This window comes from Salvelinus alpinus, chromosome 10, assembly GCF_045679555.1.
Source record: "Salvelinus alpinus chromosome 10, SLU_Salpinus.1, whole genome shotgun sequence".
Taxonomy (NCBI): Eukaryota; Metazoa; Chordata; class Actinopteri; order Salmoniformes; family Salmonidae; genus Salvelinus; species Salvelinus alpinus.
Window position 1 is genome coordinate 56,525,251 of NC_092095.1, and position 20,271 is coordinate 56,545,521.

The 20,271-nt window shown below is 44.3% G+C and overlaps 4 long non-coding RNA genes across 4 annotated transcripts; 3 read left to right on the forward strand and 1 right to left on the reverse strand.

The window, feature by feature from the left end:
• Positions 1-2,180: 2,180 nt before the first annotated feature.
• Positions 2,181-4,165, forward strand: LOC139532344 (uncharacterized). Its single transcript, XR_011666547.1, has 2 exons — positions 2,181-2,318; positions 2,500-4,165. It is a non-coding gene; the product is annotated as an uncharacterized lncRNA (long non-coding RNA).
• Positions 3,630-13,232, reverse strand: LOC139532339 (uncharacterized). Its single transcript, XR_011666542.1, has 3 exons — positions 13,218-13,232; positions 5,216-6,028; positions 3,630-4,223 (listed from the first exon to the last, which is right to left on the reverse strand). It is a non-coding gene; the product is annotated as an uncharacterized lncRNA (long non-coding RNA).
• LOC139532341 (uncharacterized) lies at positions 5,899-6,773 on the forward strand. Its single transcript, XR_011666544.1, has 2 exons — positions 5,899-6,010; positions 6,177-6,773. It is a non-coding gene; the product is annotated as an uncharacterized lncRNA (long non-coding RNA).
• Positions 13,034-19,292, forward strand: LOC139532343 (uncharacterized). The gene is made up of 3 exons (XR_011666546.1): positions 13,034-13,580; positions 13,731-13,946; positions 19,012-19,292. It is a non-coding gene; the product is annotated as an uncharacterized lncRNA (long non-coding RNA).
• The last annotated feature ends 979 nt before the right edge of the window (positions 19,293-20,271 follow it).

Sequence of the window (20,271 nt, forward strand, 5' to 3'; positions counted from 1 at the left end):
CTGCCTGTCACTTTACTGTAATCAGCTTTTTGTTTACTTGACAAAGAGACTAGTTGAAAAGAGCACCATTTTCTAAGGTCTTTCTAGTAGTACCCACTAGAATGGCATGAGGAAGTATTAGATAACTAGTGATCTACATCTGAAGATTCATCATCAATTCATCAGGAATCAACACTGAGCCATATTCATTAGGAATTCATCATGATTCAACACTGAGCCAGATGGAAGTCCTTCATCCCAGTCTAGAATACCTCCAAGGTCACTGACAGGTCAGCCAGTGGCAAAGGTCAACACTTCCAAAGTCACATGCTCAGACACATACACACAACCTCCTAATGCCTCCACCAGTACCTGTCCTGTACCACACAGGGGCATCTCCCAGACCTAACCCTGAGTAAACAAGACTGGACATTAGTTAGAGGATAACATTAACCTCCGGGTGATATGTCTGACCTAGCAAGGTCATAGGTCAGATATGTAAAAGGTTGCACCGTGCCTCTAAGCCAGTAAGTTTAGGGCAGTACAGCACTTTATCATTCCTTATTACTGGAGTCTGAAGCGATGTATTTTCTCTGTATCCCAGTTTTCTACACCATCATAGCTAGGAGATCTGTCACAACGTTATTTTCATTCAGCAAAGCCTCATAGTGGTTATGAACTTGGGCAAACATTATTGTAGTGGCACCATGTTGAACTTGTTGATTTTCAACTGTGTAGCCTACACAAACACAAATCAAACCAAAATGTTATGATCAAATAAACAAGCAATAAAACGTTTTTTTAAATTGTTTGGTTAAAGTTTGTTGTATTGTCCATGCGTGCCTACAAGCTGCTAGGTGTATATGGTTCCAGGTGAAGAGAAGCGAAGGAGCGAGTGGGAGGAGTTTATTGAGGTACAACCAATCAGAAAACTATTTTGTTGACACCTAGTTGAAGCAACAGATGATGACATTCACTTTTTATTACCAGCAGTCAAATTCAGTTAACCATTATGATACTAATATCTGGTGATGTTGATACTGTTCTGTCATTGCACACCTATCTAGATATGAATGTCAAAAAGTGATAAAACAGCTTGCAGGCCCAGTCTGTAGTTCCACCATCAGCTGAACCTGACACTGTTTGACTAGTAACTCTTTATTTTCTGTCTGAACCATAGACTTAGATAGATCACATCATTATTGTATCTGTCCCATTTTGGAGTCTATGAGAGCACAGGCAGTGCCATTGAGGCCATCTCCATTTTGAAGTAGTCAATTTTCTTCTTCTACAACTTTTACTGGTAAACAAACTGAAAGGGTGCATACTGCCTCCTAGACTGGGTTGCTTGAACAGGTATAAAGCCGATTTAGTTTCCTTATATGAACTGTAACTCAGTAAAGTCATTGAAATTGCTGCATGTTGTGTTTATATTTTAGATTAGTATAGAATTGTCAACGACTCCAGTCACCCAAGTCATAGACTGTTCTCTCTGCTACCGCACGGCAATCGGTACCGGAGAGTCAAGTTTAGGTCCAAAAGGTTCCTTAACACCTTAACACCACAAGCCATAAGACTGCTGAATAATTTATCAAATGGCCACCTGGACTACTTGCGTTGACCCCTCCCCCCTTAGTTTTATACACTGCTGCTACTGACAGTTTATTATCTATGCATAGTCACTTTACCCCTACCTACATGTACAAATTACCTCAACTAACCTCTACCCCCGCACACTGACTCAGTACTGAATATATCCTCATTATTGTTATTTTATTGTAATCATTATTGTTTTATTTTATTTATTTTTTTACTTTATTTTATCAGTAAATATTTTCTCAACTCCATTTTATTAAAATTGCATTATTGGTTAGGGGCTTGTAAGTAAGCATGTCCCGGTAAGGTCTACCTACACCTGTTGCATTCGGCGCATGTGCCAATTAACATTTGATTTTATTTGATTTGAAAGCAATACCCTAGTATTGAATGAAAACATTTACATGTAACTAAACACTATGTACAAGTCCTTCCACAGATTTAGGTCAGCTATTTCCTTCCATGTTTAATATTATTATTGTGTTGCATTAACAGTTTCATCATCTGTCCTGAGGAAGGGCATTTCAATAGAGGAGGTGATTTGCATTGGCAGCTCATGCTTCAGTGCTCTGAGAGTGTTTATAGCCCTGTGAGTTTCAGACTGCAGGACTGAGATCTGTCCTGACACTTTAAGACTACAGTGTTATCAGCATTGGGTCCAGTCTGTTCAGTCTTCTCAGAGCCACAAATGATGATGATACCACTGATTCCCCTGCTGATCACTCTGGGGTTCCTGACTCAGGGTGAGAAAGTCTGCTCTCTGACCTTTCTGAACTGCCGTCTTCGGAGAGCATCTGTTAAGAAACAGAGTTGTTTTGAGAACAGGAGTTTGAGAAGCCTCTATGATACTGCTTGTACATGGTGCGAGAAAACAGTTATTTTATTTACGATTATTATGACTTATTCTCCACCTCTCATTTCCAGAATCATCTGGGGCTGGAGTTGTGACTCAGTCTCCTACTGCCAAGTCTGTTAGTCTGGGAGAGACTGTGTATCTGAGCTGCACAGCCAGTAAAGGGGTGGATGATGACCTGAGCTGGTACCTGCAGACACCTGGACAGTCCCCTCAACTCCTCTTCTATAAAATAAGTCAACGTCAGTCTGAAACTCCTGGTCATTTCAGTAGCAGTGGATCTGAACCAGATTTTACTCTGACCATCAGTGAAGTCCAGGCTGAAGATGTAGGAGATTATTACTGCATGGGTGTGTACACTGATGGGAGGACACAGTGATTTAGAGTCATACAAAAACCTCCCTCAGTCAGACTGCACAGAGACTGTACTGCTGCAGCTGGGAACTACTGCAGGTGTTGAGGTGCAACAGACTATGACATGAAACACTGGTTTCCTGAACACAGACTTAAGCTCCTCACACAGCGTTAGACAGTCCCACACCAGGACAATGTTACTCTGGTTACTCATGACAGGACCATAGTTCACCCAACCACCTCCTCTACACAACCATAACCCTTACATCACATCCATATAGAAACCACAACTTTACTACCACACCATTGACCTTCAGCTCTGGAATGTTCAGATAGAAATACATTGTGTAGAACAGACATCATTATCTGTCAAAAAGAACATTGAGTGTTAAAGTCTTTAATCTTCTAAATGTTTCACCTCACTGAATGCAGCCTTGATTTGCATGGTCAGAGTGGGATGGTTTGGCTGCTCCCAGAATAGAGAAGTTCTGTCCCCAGGGGGTCAGACAGACATACAGACAGAGAGACAGAGAGACAGACAGACAGACAGACAGACAGACAGACAGACAGACAGACAGACAGACAGACAGACAGACAGACAGACAGACAGACAGACAGACAGACAGACAGACAGACAGACAGACAGACAGACAGACAGACAGACAGACAGACAGACAGACAGACAGAAACAGAAGAACACACATACAACAACATTCAGTACAAGACAGATGACATATCTTACTCTCATTTAGAGGAGGAATATAGTTATGATAAAGACTATGATCTAGCTGTAGTTACATTTCCATTTGTTGTCACAGTAAATAAATGAGTCAACTAATCCATCATGTTATTTTCAAATCCAACTTTATTAGAACTGAGACAAACAGCAACATCACAGTAACAGTGTGAGTACAGAACACATAGAAGTCTCCTGTACTCTATACAATACACATTACTACCCAGACTGTGGTCTCCCCAGCAGTACTAGAGTTTACTCAGTACACTACTCTAACACTCTAACACACTACTACTGCTCCAACCAGGCCACAGACCAGACCCGAGCCTCGTCTACTCCTGCTTCCCCAGACAGAGCTCCTGTTGTGGGCCTCCTCCACTAGGCCCTAGACCAGACACTGGCTCCTGCGAAGAGGGGAGGCCTGGGTGTGTTGGAAGTGGGAGACCCTGCAGGTGTAGAGCTCTCCCTGCTCCCAGCCTGCCTTGCTCAGGGTCAGGGTGCTGCTGCGTCTGTAAAGGCCTTCCTTCTCTTCTTCTGGACTGGTCACGACCCCCTGTGTCACCTCCAGCCCATCCACCTCCCAGCTCACCAGCGCCCCCTGAGGGGAGTAGTCAGTCAGCAGGCAGGCCAGTGAGGCAGAGCCCCCAGAGAGCTGCTCAGAGGAGGGAGGGAGCAGAGACACCGTGGGACTGACAGTAGGACCAGCTGGAGAGGAGAGAACATTTTAATGTTACATTCCAGAGGAGAGAGAAATAGAGTGTTCAATAAAATACATAACTTATTAAGGTTCACAGAGAACACAGCACCTCACAACTCAACAACAATTGCATAAATGCACAATAAAGTACATCACTGTTGCTGATTTTTTATTTAGCCATGTATTTTCACAGCCTGTAAAATATCTTTGCTGTAAAAGGGACAAGGACCCAATTCATCAAGTGATCTTATCGCCCAATATCACTTCTAAATGCAGATATTAAGTAACTTTATACTCTGCTGTTCAAACAACAACAAAACAGCCAACCCCACCAGTGTTTTTGGTAAACAGCTGAGGGATGGAACTGGAGAACTGTAACCTCTCTCAAATTCATAGACAGAGCTATGGATGCAAGGACTGGCCATCCATAAACTACAAATTATAATTTCAACCATGTTTTGAGGCTATATAGTGTTTGTTTAAAATTACATTGTTCACAAACAATTTAGAAAACATGATTCTATTTTACTTTCTGATAAGAGTATGGCAGTTGAACTAAGCTCATGAGGCAAGTAAAATCAATGGGTATATATAATTAATTTAAAAGGCCCTAAATGTATGTAGCAATCGCAGATTGCCCATTTAAAGTCGATCCAGTTTACAATAATATCAGACAATAAAAGGGATCAGAACATTTTCTGTTATACAAAAAACATTCTCTGTGTAATTCACATGTCATAGCAGGGAACTAAACCTGATTAAAGCTCTTTAAATAAAAAATGTGTTTCTTTTGTATAACTTGTTCAAAGACAGGTTGCTTGACTGCACAACTGAAAGTCTCCCACAGACGGTAGCTAACATTTTGCATTCTAAACCCTCCATTCTAAAATAAATACTAACATTGGGGTTTCCTTTAGAAAGTTTGAGTCTTAAAATGTCTGGTGTTGAGTATTTCTATTTTCTGTAGTGTTTTGTAAGTAGTAAAGGAAAAAACACTTACTTTTCAGCAGCAGTTTGGTCCCTCCACCGAACGTGTTCCACAGTGACACAGTCTAGTTAAGACACCGTACAAAAACCTCCTTCACAGAAGAGTGAGCTCACCCTGCACTAACAGAACCACTCATATAGCTCCACACAGCTTTGTAGAGCTTTACTATACTCATAAAGCATTACACATCTTTACATACAATTACAGTATTTTACACTCTTAATATAGGAAATATTATAGCAAGTAATGCTCATGTTTTATCATTTACATGACATTTGAGTCATTTAGCAGACACTCTTATCCAGAGCATCTCTGTGCATTCATCTTAATATAACTAGGTGAGACAACCACAATAATTAAGCACTTTATGTACCTATATAGCATACTCTGATTAATGAAGTCTCTGATTTGAGCCTCTTTAAAGTCTCTTCACCCAAATTCACTGTAAAATGTTTTTTCATCCAATGATGTCATATGTTATCAGATTGCATATGGGCAGAGTGAGACATTGTCATTTGCAACAAATATCAATATTGACAATTGTGCCATTTTACTGTCAACAACAGAAATATGAAGCAATTCACATGATTATTATTAACAGTTTCATCATCTGTCCTGAGGAAGGGTATTTCCATAGAGGAGGTGATTTGCATTGGCAGCTCATGCTTCAGTTCTCTGGGAGTGTTTATAACCCTGTGAGTTTCAGACTGCAGGACTGAGATCTGTCCTTCAACACAACAGAAACCACGACAACCATGACTCTGATCACCATCTTCATCTGGACACTGGTCTGCTGCTGCCTCAAAGGTCTGTTGTTTTCTAACTCTTACAATGGCAAAAGGACATATTGTTGAGTGCCTTGTATAATAATTGAAATGGATCATAATTAATAAATGTCTCTGCATAAAATATTATGAAATATAAATAATATCCTTTTTATACTCGTTGATCAATTAATATTTTTCCTCTTCAGGATCCAGAGGTCAGGTGACTGTGACTCAGCCTCCTGTAGTGACATTTTCTCCAGGAGACCCCGTCACTCTGACCTGTAGAACCAACACTAAAGTGTACAAATGGGATGGTGGAGAGGAGGGTGCGTACTGGTATCTACAGAGACCTGGAGAAGCTCCCAAACTCCTGATAAAAAACGTAAAGACACGGCTAGATGGGATTCCTGCTAGATTCAGTGGCAGTGGGTCTGAGAGTGACTTCACTCTGACCATCAGTGGAGTCCAGGCTGAAGATGCAGCAGTTTACTACTGTAAGAGTTTCCACTATCTCAACAGTAAAAATATCTTCACACAGTGATTTAGAGCCGTACAAAAACCTCCTGCTCGAAATACACACATCATTGGTCCACTGGACACAGAACTAAGGGTCTTGTTATATGACATCACCAAGTACAACCACTTTACTAACTCAGAAATAATGGTTACAAACTAGTTTCATAACCCTCCCAACCTCCCATGTCAACAAATGTCCATCCTTTTAGAAAGATACAGGTGAAATAGTCCCATTGAGGATGAATAATCCATATCATGTCAACATATAATCATGTGTGAAGCAAAAAGGTTTGTATGCCTCAATGCTTGGTTGACCAACCAGACACACGCAGCTGGTCAACACATCCGTAGAGCAGTATTGGGTGTGTAAGTGCATGACTGTAAGTGACAGAGAGAGAGCCCTGTGAAACAGAAACTTAGATTTGCATGGCCCCTCTCCCAGAATAGAAACGTCCCCAGATGTTCCCCCATCCTTAACACGACACCAGCGCTAGACCAGAGGAGGTCAAAGATCAAAGTCAGAGGTTAGATGTCAGTCACAGGTCATTTTATAGGTCACTGCACTGATCTTGTGTGGTGTGCACAGGAAGAGGTTGGACACAGGTCATCAGCCAGACTGGTAAAGGTCAAAGATTAAAAAGTCAGAGGTCAGTTCCCCAGGGAAGAAAATCAGTCCAACCCCAACATGCCACCAGACTGCCTGTCACTTTACTGTAATCAGCTTTTTGTTTACTTGACAAAGAGACTAGTTGAAAAGAGCACCATTTTCTAAGGTCATTCTAGTAGTACCCACTAGAATGGCATGAGGAAGTATTAGATAACTAGTGATCTACATCTGAAGATTCATCATCAATTCATCAGGAATCAACACTGAGCCATATTCATTAGGAATTCATCATGATTCAACACTGAGCCAGATGGAAGTCCTTCATCCCAGTCTAGAATACCTCCAAGGTCACTGACAGGTCAACCAGTGGCAAAGGTCAACACTTCCAAAGTCACATAATCAGACACACATACACAACCTCCTAATGCCTCCACCAGTACCTGTCCTGTACGGCACAGGGGCATCTCCCAGACCTAATCCTGAGTAAACTAGACTGGACATCAGACAGAGGACAACATTAACCTCCGGGTGATATGTCTGACCTAGCAAGGTCATAGGTCAGATATGAAAGGTTGCACCGTGCCTCTATGCCAGTAAGTTTATGGCAGTACAGCACATTACCATTCCTTACATAACTGGAGTCTGAAGTGATGTATTTTCTCTGTATCCTGTAACTAGGAGATCTGTCACAACGTTATTTTCATTCAGAAAAGCCTCATAGTGGTTATGAAGATGGGCAAACATTGTTGTCGTGGCGTCATGTTGAACTTGTTGATTTTCAGCTGTGTAGCCTACACAAACACAAATCAAACCAAAATGTCATCGTCAAGTTAACAAGCGATAAAACAAGAGTGAAACAAGCGTCACTACAGACCCAGGTTCGATCCCAGGCTGTGTCACAACCAACCGGGAGTCCCATAGGGCGGCGCACAATTGGCATAGCGTTTTCCGGGTTAGGGGAGGGTTTGGCCGGGGGGGCTTTACTTGGCTCCTCTCGCGCTCTAGCGACTCAAGTGGCAGGATGGGCGCCTGCAGGCCCACTTCGGTCGTCAGTTGAACGGTGTTTCCGCCAACACATTGGTTAAGCTGGCAGGTGTTGAGTGTGGTTCGTCTCTCCCGAGTCCGTTGGGGAATTGCAGCGACGAGACAAGATCGAGATTGGATATGATGAAATTGGGGATAAAAAACATTTTTTTTAATAATGGTACAATATTTATTTTGGTTAAAGTTTGTCGTATTTTCCGTGCGCGCCTACAAGCTGCTGGGCATATGGTTCCAGGAGAAGAGAAAGAGCCAGGAGTGTGATTCTGTTCAACCGATCTGAAAACTATTTTGTTGTCACCTAGTTTCTTTACATGAAGTTATTATTTCAATTCATAGGATTCATACAATACATTTATAGATATATATTTTTAACCCCCCCATTCCCCACCGGCAATCTGATAGCATGTCAAATAAATGTATGTTACATAGTATATCTACTGAACAATACATCATATAGTCTCAGAAATAGTAACAAATTACTGAAACACATTCATGGATGTAAGGCCCGTTGGTTAAGGGTTTGTAAATCTCCCCTGCTGCTTTTTTCCATGTGTCCAGTGGACACCTTGGCCCTATGGATCCTGGCCGTGGAGAGCTCCATAAGTACAATATCCTTAAATGTGAGCAGCCATTGTTGCAATGGTAACTGATGAGGTGGAATCCACCTTTGTACAATCATTTTCTTAGCAACTGTGGTTCCTGCCAACCACACTCTCTGTTGATGTTCTGACAAGTGCCAATCAGAGTCAACACAAAGAAACATCCCTATTGGATCTAATGGCAGTATTTTATCTAAGTACAGAGATGACATCGTTGACTTTTCCCCAGAATGCAACCACCCCCGGGCATTTCCACAGCACATGCTGAAAAGTACCAAGATCCCCTGTGGTACAGAACTCACATAATGGTGATAGACTAATACCCATGTGAAGTCTTTTTTGAGGTGTTAGATCGGTTCTATGGCAAAAAAAATATGAATGAATTGGTGATTGGGGTTTCTAGATGATCCAAATATATTTTTCCATACTGTCTCCCAAATCATTTGTCTGTCAGCAAGTCTAAAATCATTTTCCAATACAGTGGATAGACATAATGGCTTTTGTGCTGCAAGAATTAATTGACTATAGATATCAGAAACAACTCCTTTTGAGGGGCGTCTGTCCGTTGGAAGTTTGACCAATGGGTGTACTGCTAGTTCTGCTCCCCAGGGGACCCCATAGGCTGGGTGGATAGGCGTAGTTGAAGGTAAAGACAAAATGATGAACCTGGGACATTAAAACACTGGTGGATTTCCTGGAAACTGAGGAGTCCATTCACATTGAATATGTCTTTGAAAGTATAAACACCCTTCTTAGACCAAGAATCTGATATAAATGGTTTCTTACACACTAAGAATTCCTTTTAAGATTAGATCTCATATTCTTCTCTGTAGCTTTCCACACATTTAATGAGTATGCTATACTGGGTCCAAACAATAAGTCCACCTGATGCTTTTGTTGTCTGTGGTGTTGCATATTTAATCTGTGGTCACTGTGGTATAAATTATTGGAGACAGGTGCAGGAATATGTAATAGTTTTTTTTTAATACTCCACCCAAAAATTCAACATGCCATGAAAAGGCACGGGGACGAAGCACAAAACAAACACATATACAAAAACACAGGGATGAAACCCAAACAGAAGAGCGAGTTTAAACCTCTAATAAATACACGGGATGAGACCCGTAATAACGAGTGCACAAAACACACAGCACGAAAGCCTAAACAACAAAGCACATGTACTCACAAGACCAACGGACATGGGGACAATAACCCACAAGACAATGGTGAACAGAGGGCACATATATACAATTACTAATCAGGGGAATTGGAATCAGGTGTGCGTAATGAGACAGTTCAGTGATGCCTAGAGGCCGGTGACGTAGACCTCCGGAGCTGCTGCACAGAATGAGCAGCAGTACCGGGGGAATCCGTGACAGTCTCCTTCTCCCCCAAATTAACTTCTTTATGACAGAGTCAAGTTTAGACCAATAGTCTATAGGAGGAAGCAGTGGTAACATGGAACTCATAAAATTGATACGAGGGAGGACATTCATTTTAATCATTGAGAATCTAGCATGTAAAGAAGTGGCCATAGCAGACCATCTTTTTATGGCTTTTTTGATATTCTCAATGGTTTCTAAGTAGTTCTTCCTGAATGTAGTTTCAATAGATTGGGATATGGTAATGCCTAAGTAGGTGGTTTGTTTCTTCCCTGGAATCATGGGTGGTAGTTGAACACTTCCCATAGCTGAGTTAAGAGGTAGTGGAGCTGATTTAGACCAGTTGATCTTGTAAACAGACCATGTTTAATGTTTAATGGTGTGAAAATAGACATTATTGGCTGAAGGGATTTTTGAGCACGTGCAACATAGAGCAGCAGTTAGTCGTCTGAATACAGAGAAATTACTTGTTCAGTTTATTTGATTTTTATGTGTGAGGATGCAGCATTTTGACGTATGCTTTGTGGCAGCGGTTCAAGAGAGAGAGCAAATAGCAAAGGGGATGCGGGACAACCTTGTTCACATCCTGGTTGTATGATAAATGGATTAGAATGGGTAGTACCAGTAGATATACATCCTGGTTGTATGATAAATGGATTAGAATGGGTAGTACCAGTAGATATACATCCTGGTTGTATGATAAATGGATTAGAATGGGTAGTACCAGTAGATATACATCCTGGTTGTAAGGTAAATGGATTAGACTGGGTAGTACCAGTAGATATACATCCTGGTTGTATGGTAAATGGATTAGAATGGGTAGTACCAGTAGATATACATCCTGGTTGTAAGGTGTTAGGAATTTTGTTAATAAATAGTTCAAACAAATTCTAGCTTTAGATAAAAATATAACAAATTGAACTCTGCATGCCTGGTGAAAAGAGATTTGTGTTGTGGGTTATAAAGTAAGCAGAAAGGGTCATTAAACTCTGGTTGAACTGACCCAACTTAGCCCTGAGATGTTTAGATAAGGCTGTGGGTCACTTTTTAGGTCTTTCATTATCTTGAGTTGTCTGCTAAAGTGGTAATCAATTATAGTGAGCCTTCAGGATAAATGATTATATGGTGTTTCATGTGAGTGTCCTGTGAGGTTAGAATGAACTTTTGAACCTGTTTTCTATTTGTTAGGACAATAAGACTCATTCTGTAATCTATGACGTCATATATTGTATATAAACCTGTGTTTATGATCAAATGGGGGCTAGCTCCGAGAATAAACACTATTATCTAATTTTAATATGACTGTATCCTGTCTATTTTATGTTAATAAGTATCTTACAAATTCTTATAAATAGACAGATTGAATTTAATTAATGAGTATATTGTAGGAATTATTTAATTCCACTAACATAAGGTAAATGGATTAGAATTGGTAGTGCCTGTATATATACATCCTGGTTGTATGATAAATAGATTAGAATGGGTAGTACCAGTAGATATACATCCTGGTTGTATGATAAATAGATTAGAATGGGTAGTACCTGTAGATTTACATCCTGGTTGTATGATAAATGGATTAGAATGGGTAGTACCAGTAGATAAACATCCTGGTTGTATGATAAATAGATTAGAATGGGTAGTAACAGAAGAAAGATTCACATACATGGTGCAAATCATTTGTATAAATCTTGCCCCAAAACCAAAATGTTCAAGAACACGCCATAAATATTCCCACTCTAAGCGGTCATAGGCTTTCTCTATATCTAATGATAACCCAGCACACGGGGTATCCAGATTAGAAGCCTCAGCAACCACATGAAACATGCAGTTTATGTTATCAGCTGCCTGACGACCCTTAATAAACCCTGTTTGTTCAGGTTGTATGATCTTGTTCATAATGTTCTCTAGGCACATGGCTAGAACTTTGACATACATCTTCATTTCTGTTCAGATTAAACTGATTGGCTGAACATTTTCACAGTTTGTGAGGTCTTTTCCTTTCTTAGGGGTTAGGGATATAATAGCTGTATTGATGTCTCTGTGGAATTGTCTTTTTTAAATAGCAATATTAAGCGATTCAAGAATAACTGGTCCTAGATCATCCCAAAAGTTGAGATTGAGTTCAGGAGGTTTTCCATCAATACCAGGCCCTTTATCTTTCTTCATATTTAAAAGAGCAGCTTTCAGTTCAGATAAAGTGGTAGGTTCCTCTAATACAACTGTTTCTTCTTTAGAGAGTCTGGGCAACGTAAGGTTCTCCAGGAACTGCCGACAAGCAGAAGTATCAAAGCTGTATGAGGAACTGAATGAATCTGAATAATATGCTCTAAAAGTTGTATTTATTTCTGTAGGATCAGATATCAGTCCCTTAGTAGGGGACCTGATCAGCTGTATTGATGATCTTGTTTCAGCATGTTTAAACTGCAGTGCCAGTAAGTAGCTAGGCTTCTCGCTTGAAAATAGTATTTTTGTCGCACCTATCTAGATATGAATGTCAAAAAGCGATAAAACAGCTTGCAGACTCAGTCTGTAGTTCCACCAACAGCTGAACCTGAGGCTGTTTGACTAATAACTCTTTATTTTCTGTCAGAACCATAGACTTAGATAGACCACATCATTATTGTATCTGTCCCATTATGGTGTCTGTGAGAGCACAGGCAGTGCCATTGAGGCCATCTCCATTTTGAAGTAGTCCATTTTCTTCTTCTACTACTTTTACTGGTAAACCAACTGACAGGGTGCAAACTGTCACCTAGACTGTGTTGTTTGAACAGCTATAGAGCCAAGGTTGGCGATTTACTGCCACCTGCTGTAATGTAATGTTTCCTCATGAGTATAATTCATTGGCTGATCCCTCCTGATGACCTGGATGGAATTATGTGATCATTCCTTAACCCATAGGAAGTACCACTCAGTTGACTACTTCAAAATGGTGGATTACCTCAAAGGCAATGTCCATGCAAAAACAGTTATATCCATCTTAGGCCTCGATCATTCTTTATGGCCTGAACTGAACTTCAGCATGACGCCATTTTAGCAAAAAGGCTAGAATAGCCAATATAGAATAGCAATACACTAGCATGGAATTAATACACTTACATGTAACCAAATGCTATGGTCAATTACAGGTCTTCCCACAGATTTAGGTCAGCTATTTCCTCCATGTTTAAGATGATTGTGTTTATGTCATTGCATGAACAGTTTCATCATCTGTCCTGAGGAAGGGTATTTCCATAGAGGAGGTGCTTTGCATTGGTAGCACATGCTTCAGTGCTCTGAGAGTGTTTATAGCCCTGTGAGTTTCAGACTGCAGGACTGAGATCTGTCCTGACACTTTAAGACTGCAGTGTTATCATTGTTGTGTCCAGTCTGTTGTCTTCTCAGAGCCACAGATGATGATGAACATGATGAAGATGATCTCACTGATTCCACTGCTGATCACAGTGGGGTTCCTGACTCAGGGTGAGAAACTCTCAGCATCTCTCCCTGTGGTCGACTGGTTTTAACAGGTTTTAATGGGCTTGTACATGTTTGGACATCGAAAATGTTTTCAATGCCTTTCATCTGAATTTTCAAGACAACTCAAAGCTAATTTTTCTGTTTCAATTTCAGCGTCATCTGCACAACGTGTCCTGAATCAAGCTGATGAATCAAAGTCTGTTCGTCTGGGAGAGAGTGTGTCTATCAAAGCTGTTGCAAGTTCAACTGGTATTGATGATGACATGAGCTGGTACCTGCAGAAACCTGGACAGGCTCCTAAACTCCTCATCTATACAGTAAAAACCCTTCAGTCTGGAACACCATCTAGATTCAGTGGCAGTAGATCAGGTACTGAGTACACTCTTACAATCACTGATGTCCAAGCTGAAGATGCAGGAGATTACTATGGTATGGGTGTATATGGCACCCCAGAGCTCTTCACACAGTGATTTAGAGTCGTACAAAAACCTCCCTCAGTCAGACTGCACAGAGACTCTACTGCTGCAGCTGGGAACTACTGCAGGTGTTGAGGCGCAACAGACTATGACATGAAACACTGGTTCACTGAACACACAACTCAGGTCTTGGTTATATGACATCACCAAGCGTAAATAACCACTACTTTACCCCCATACAGAAAATCTGGTTACAACTCACAAATAAATCTCAACTACACTAAATAGTTTAGTCATGATCAAAACCAACAACTATATCCTTTAACCCCCTTCCATGTCTATAACGGTCAGATGATGTGGTTCTGCTCCTGTCCCCAGATATTCACTGTCCCAAGGGGTTCTACCCACTACCCACCCTCACTCACCCCCTACCAACCTTCTAATGTTCATTTTGTTACAGAGCAGTTTAGTCTTTGTTTAACAACCACACGTTCACAGATATTCACTTCTATTTATTTTATAATACAAATCAGGGACACCTTGTTCGACATGAATACAAAGTATTTTATTGTGTTAACATTTCCAATCTAAAAGCAAAAGCAATACAACACAGGTACAGATTTAAAGATGCAGAATCCCAGATTGATGACCAGAGCTGAAGCTCTAGATAGATATTTAGAATATAAAAATCTTGTGACCCCCTATTATTTCACATAGAGTGAGTGTATGTATCTTATTATGCGATTTATTAAGCCACATTTTACTGCTGAACTAATTTGGGCTTGACTAAACGATTATATTTTAGTGCAAGGCACTGTATTGCCATGGGGCAGAGAGAAACATGTGCAGTTCTATAGATCATCTCATGCTATTTTGCAATAAGGCTGGAATTGTCACGACTTCCACCAACGGTGGCTCCTCTCCCTGTTCGGGCGGCGCTCGCCGGTCTACTAGCTGCCACCGATCCTTTTTCCTTTTCTTTTGGTTATGTCTGTTTTGTGTTTCACCTGGTTTCATTTATGTTAGTTAAGGGGGGTATTTATCTCGACATTTCCTTTGGGGTTTTGTGCTCGATTGTTTTCGTTTGACTGTCAGTTTGGGTTGCGTTTTCGTTAGTTCATGTTTAACAGGTGGTTTTTCCCTGGACTGTGTCTGAGTGGGGTTTCATAGCTACTACTGTAGTCCGGTGTCCTGTGATTTTTGAGCTGGTTTAATAAACGCCCTTTTCATTCGGAACTTGTTTCTCCTGCGCCTGACTCCACACCCACATCTCCTTGGGGAGTTCTGACAGAATCCCGCACCGCAAATCATGGAGTCAGCAGGAGCGGACGCGCCCACCCCGTCCATGGAGGAGCGTGTTCAACAACATACAGCGGTATTACACCGTTTGGGGACAGCTATGGATCAGGTGTTGGCGAGAATGGAGAGATGGGAGAGTGTCAACGTCCTCGTCTCCTGCCTTTCGGGTCCGGAGTCGGAAGGGCCCGGACTCGGCGAGGGACCATTACCCAGAGTTCACCCGCCGCTTCCGGGCGGTGTTCGATCACCCACCCGAGGGCAGATCGGCGGGTGAATGGCTGTTTCACTTAAGGCAGGAGACGAGGAGCGCACAGGATTTCGCGCTGAAATTCCGGACCCTGGCCGCCGGCGTGGGGTGGAATGACAGGGCCCTGATGGACCATTATAGGTGTAGCCTACGGGAGGACGTCCGCAGGGAGATAGCCTGTCGTGACACCACTCTCACTCTGGACCAGCTAATAGACATGTCCATCAGGCTGGACAACTTGCTGGCTGCTCGCGGGCGTCCTGATCAGGGTCTGTTCGTTCCACCCCCCAGCGCTCCTGCTCCGACACCCATGGAGTTAGGGGGTGCTGCTGCTAGGGCCACCGGAGGAGGAGCTAGCTCATCCAGCACCGGTCAGCAGCGTGTCCTCTCCGACCACAACTGGTGCAGGAGGAGCTAGTCTGGGAGTCGAGAGGGCAGGCAGAGCATGGCTCGAACACCTCAGGTGAGTCAGCACCCAGCTCACTCAGAGCCCCCTGTTGGTCATATGTATGTGTTGATTTCCTTTCCTGAGTTTTCCCCTCATTCCCAGCATAAGGCGCTAGTCGATTCAGGCGCAGCGGGGAGTTTTATGGACCGTGGTTTCGCGCGTAAGTTAGGGATTCCCTTGTTACAGATAGACCAACCCTTCCCCGTGCACGCCCTAGATAGTCGACCGTTAGGGTCAGGGCTGATCAGGGAGGCCACGGTTCCACTGGACATGGTGACGCAGGGGGGTCATGAGGAGCGGATTAGTCTCTTCCTCATTGATTTTCCTGTGTTTCCAGTGGTGCTGGGTATTCCCCGTTGGGCTTATCACAATCCTTAAATTTCGTGGAAACAGGTGGCTCTTAAGGGTTGGTCAGGGGAGTGCTCAGGTAGGTGTGTGGGAGTTTCCATCGGTGCAACGACGGTGGAGAGTCCAGACCACGTCTCCACTGTGCGCATCCCCCCCGAATATGCCGATTTGGCAATCACCTTCTGTAAAAAGAGAGCGACCCAATTACCACCACATCGACGAGGGGATTGTGCGATAAACCTCCAGGTAAACGTCGCACTTCCCAGGAGTCACGTGTATCCCCTGTCACAGGAGGAGATGGTGGCTATGGAGACATATGTCACCGAATCTCTGGGACAGGGGTACATTCGGCCCTCCACATCACCTGTCTCCTCGAGTTTCTTTTTTGTGAAGAAGGAGGGAGGTCTGCGTCCGTGCATTGACTATAGAGGTCTAAATTCCATCACAGGGGGGTTCAGTTACCCGCTACTTCTCATCGCCACGGCGGTGGAGTCATTCCACGGAGCACGCTTCTTCACAAAACTGGAACTTAGGACCGCGTATAACTTGGTGCGAATCCGGGAGGGAGATGAGTGGAAAACCGCGTTTAGTACCACATCTGGCCATTATGAGTACCTCGTCATGTCGTATGGGTTGAAAAATGCTCCAGCAGTTTTCCAATCCTTTGTTGACGAGATTCTCAGGGACCTGCATGGGCAGGGTGTAGTGGTTTACATCGATGACATACTGATTTATTCTGCCACACACGCCGCTCATGTGTCTCTGGTGCGCATGGTACTTGGGCGACTGTTGGAGCATGACCTGTACGTCAAGGCCGAGAAATGTGTGTTCTCCAAACAAGCCGTCTCTTTCCTGGGGTATCGCATTTCCACATCTGGGGTGGTGATGGAGTGTGACCGCATTGCGGCCGTGCGTAATTGGCCGACTCCGACCACGGTAAAGGAGGTGCAGCGGTTTTAAGGGTTTGCCAATTACTGCCGGAGGTTTATCCGGGGTTTTGGGCAGGTGGCTGCTCCCATTACCTCACTGCTGAAGGGGGGGCTGGTGCGGTTGCGGTGGTCGGCAGAGGCGGACAGAGCTTTTGGTCGTCTGAAGGCGTTGTTTACCGACACTCCCGTATTGGCGCATTCGGACCCCTCTTTACCGTTCATGGTGGAGGTGGACGCATCCGAGGCTGGTGTTGGAGCCGTGCTATCACAGCGCTCGGGCACGCCGCTGAAGCTTCGCCCCTGCGCTTTCTTTTCGAGGAAGCTCAGTCCGGCGGAGCGAAACTATGATGTGGGGGATCGGGAGTTTCTGGCTGTAGTAAAAACTCTGAAGGTGTGGAGACATTGGCTTGAGCGGGCAAAACACTCTTTTCTCATCTGGACTGACCACCGTAATCTGGAGTACATCCGGGCGGCGAGGAGACTGAATCCTCGTCAGGCAAGGTGGGCGATGTTTTTACCAGATTTCGCTTCACTATCTCTTACAGACCAGGTTCCCGTAACGTGAAGGCCGACGCACTGTCCCGTCTCTATGATACTGAGGAGCGGCCCATTCATCCCACCCCCATACTTCCGGCCTCTTGTCTGGTGGCACCGGTGTTATTGGAGGTGGACGCGGACATCGAGCGGGCGTCTCGGTTAGAACCTCCTCCACCACAGTGTCCAGCGGGTCGGAGGTACGTCCCGCTTGGTGTTCGTGATAGATTGATCAGGTGGGCCCACACGCTACCCTCCTCTGGTCATCCGGGGATTGAGAGGACAGTGCGGGCTCTTAGGGGGAAGTACTGGTGGCAGACCTTGGCTAAGGATGTGAGGGTTTATGTTTCCTCCTGTTCGGTGGAAGGCTCCTAGACACCCTCCCCGTTCCACAGCGGCCTTGGTCACACCTGTCTGTGGACTTCTTACCGATCTTCCTCCGTCACAGGGGAACACTACGATCCTGGTCGTTGTGGATCGGTTCTCTAAGTCCTGCCGTCTCCTCCCTTTGCCCGGTCTCCCTACGGCCCTACAGACTGCGGAGGCCCTGTTTACACACGTCTTCCGGCACTACGGGGTGCCTGAGGATATATTTTCTGATCGGGGTCCCCAGTTCACTTCCCGGGTTTGGAAGGTATTCATGGAGCGTCTGGGGGTCTCGATCAGCCTGACCTCTGGTTTTCACCCAGAGACTAATGGGCAGGTGGAGAGAGTGAACCAGGATGTGGGCAGGTTTCTGCGGTCGTATTGCCAGGACCGGCCTGGAGAGTGGGTGAGGTTCGTCCCATGGGCCGAGATGGCCCAGAATTCACTTCGCCACTCCTCCACGGACCTGTTGCCGTTTCAGTGCGTGTTGGGCTATCAGCTGGTCCTGGTACCATGGCATCAGAGTCCGACCGAGGCTCCTGCGGTGGAGGATTGGGTGCAGCGCTCAAAGGAGACCTGGAGAGCCGTCCAGGAATCCCTTAAACTGGGCCGGTGGGCGACAGAAGGTGAGCGCTGACCGCCACCGTAGTGAGGCCCCCATGTTCGCAACGGGGGACAGGGTCTGGCTCTCGACCCGAAACCTGCCTCTCCGCCTGCCCTGCCGGAAGCTGGGCCCGCGGTTTGTGGGGCTATTTAAAGTCCTGAGGAGAATAAACGAGGTGTGTTACAGGTTACAGCTCCCCTCTTACTATCGTATTAACCCCTCGTTTCATGTGTCTCTCCTCAGGCCGGTGGTAGCTGGTCCACTACAGGACGTTGAGGTGCGGGAGGTCCCTCCGCCCCCCCTGGACATCGAGGGGGGTCCGGCGTACACTGTACGGTCCATCCTGGACTCTAGACGTCGGGTGGGGGGCCTGCAGTACCTCGTGGATTGGGAGGGGTACGGTCCGGAGGAGAGGTGCTGGGTGCCGGTGGGGGACATCTTGAACTCATCTCTGCTGGGTGAGTTCCACCGCCTCCATCCTGATCGCCCTGCGCCTCGCCCTCCGGGTCATCCTCGAGGCCGGCGTCGGCGCGCTGCGGGAGGGGGGGGGGGGGGGGGGGGGTACTGTCACGACTTCCACCAAAGGTGGCTCCTCTCCCTGTTCGGGCGGCGCTCGGCGGTCACCGTCGCCGGTTTACTAGCTGCCACCGATCCTTTTTCCTTTTCTTTTGGTTATGTCTGTTTTGTGTTTCACCTGGTTTCATTTATGTTAATTAGGGGGGGTATTTATCTTGACATTTCCTTTGGGGTTTTGTGCGGGATTGTTTTCGTTTGACTGTCAGTTTGGGTTGCGTTTTCGTTAGTTCATGTTTAACAGGTGGTTTTTCCCTGGACTGTGTCTGAGTGGGGTTTCATAGCTACTGCTGTAGTCCGGTGTCCTGTGATTTTTGAGCTGGTTTAATAAACGCCCTTTTCATTCGGAACTTGTTTCTCCTGCGCCTGACTCCACACCCACATCTCCTTGGGGAGATCTGACAGGAATAACGTTTCATTTATTAAAGCTAGTTTCCTGCAATCCTACACATATTTCCATGGGGCAGAGAAGAACATTTGCAGTTTATAAACATTTTTGCCACGGGTTGTGATGTGTTTATATCCTATCTGAGGAGGGTGGGGTGACCATAGAGCTTGGTTCAAAAATATAATGGTAACAAGAGGATTCTAATATCCCATAACTCTTCGCAATTCATGGGACCATCGTTGCTAGTTAGCAACGGCGCTAGTAGTTATCAATGGAGCTGGTCGCATGAATTTGTTTACGCTTCCACATGGAATTACTTAATTGTCTCATACTTCCCATATTCAACCTAACCATAGAGATCCTATTAAATTACTGGAGGGGCTATGTCATCTACCCTCAAAGTTCCACAATGGGATGAAAATGGCAGCCATTGTTGTCAAGGAGAAATCAAAACCATTCTAATTGGAATGAATGATAGTAGAGGCATAATCTGGTTTTACTTATGCAGGAAAATACAAGTAAGGAATGTGATGTATCAGAAA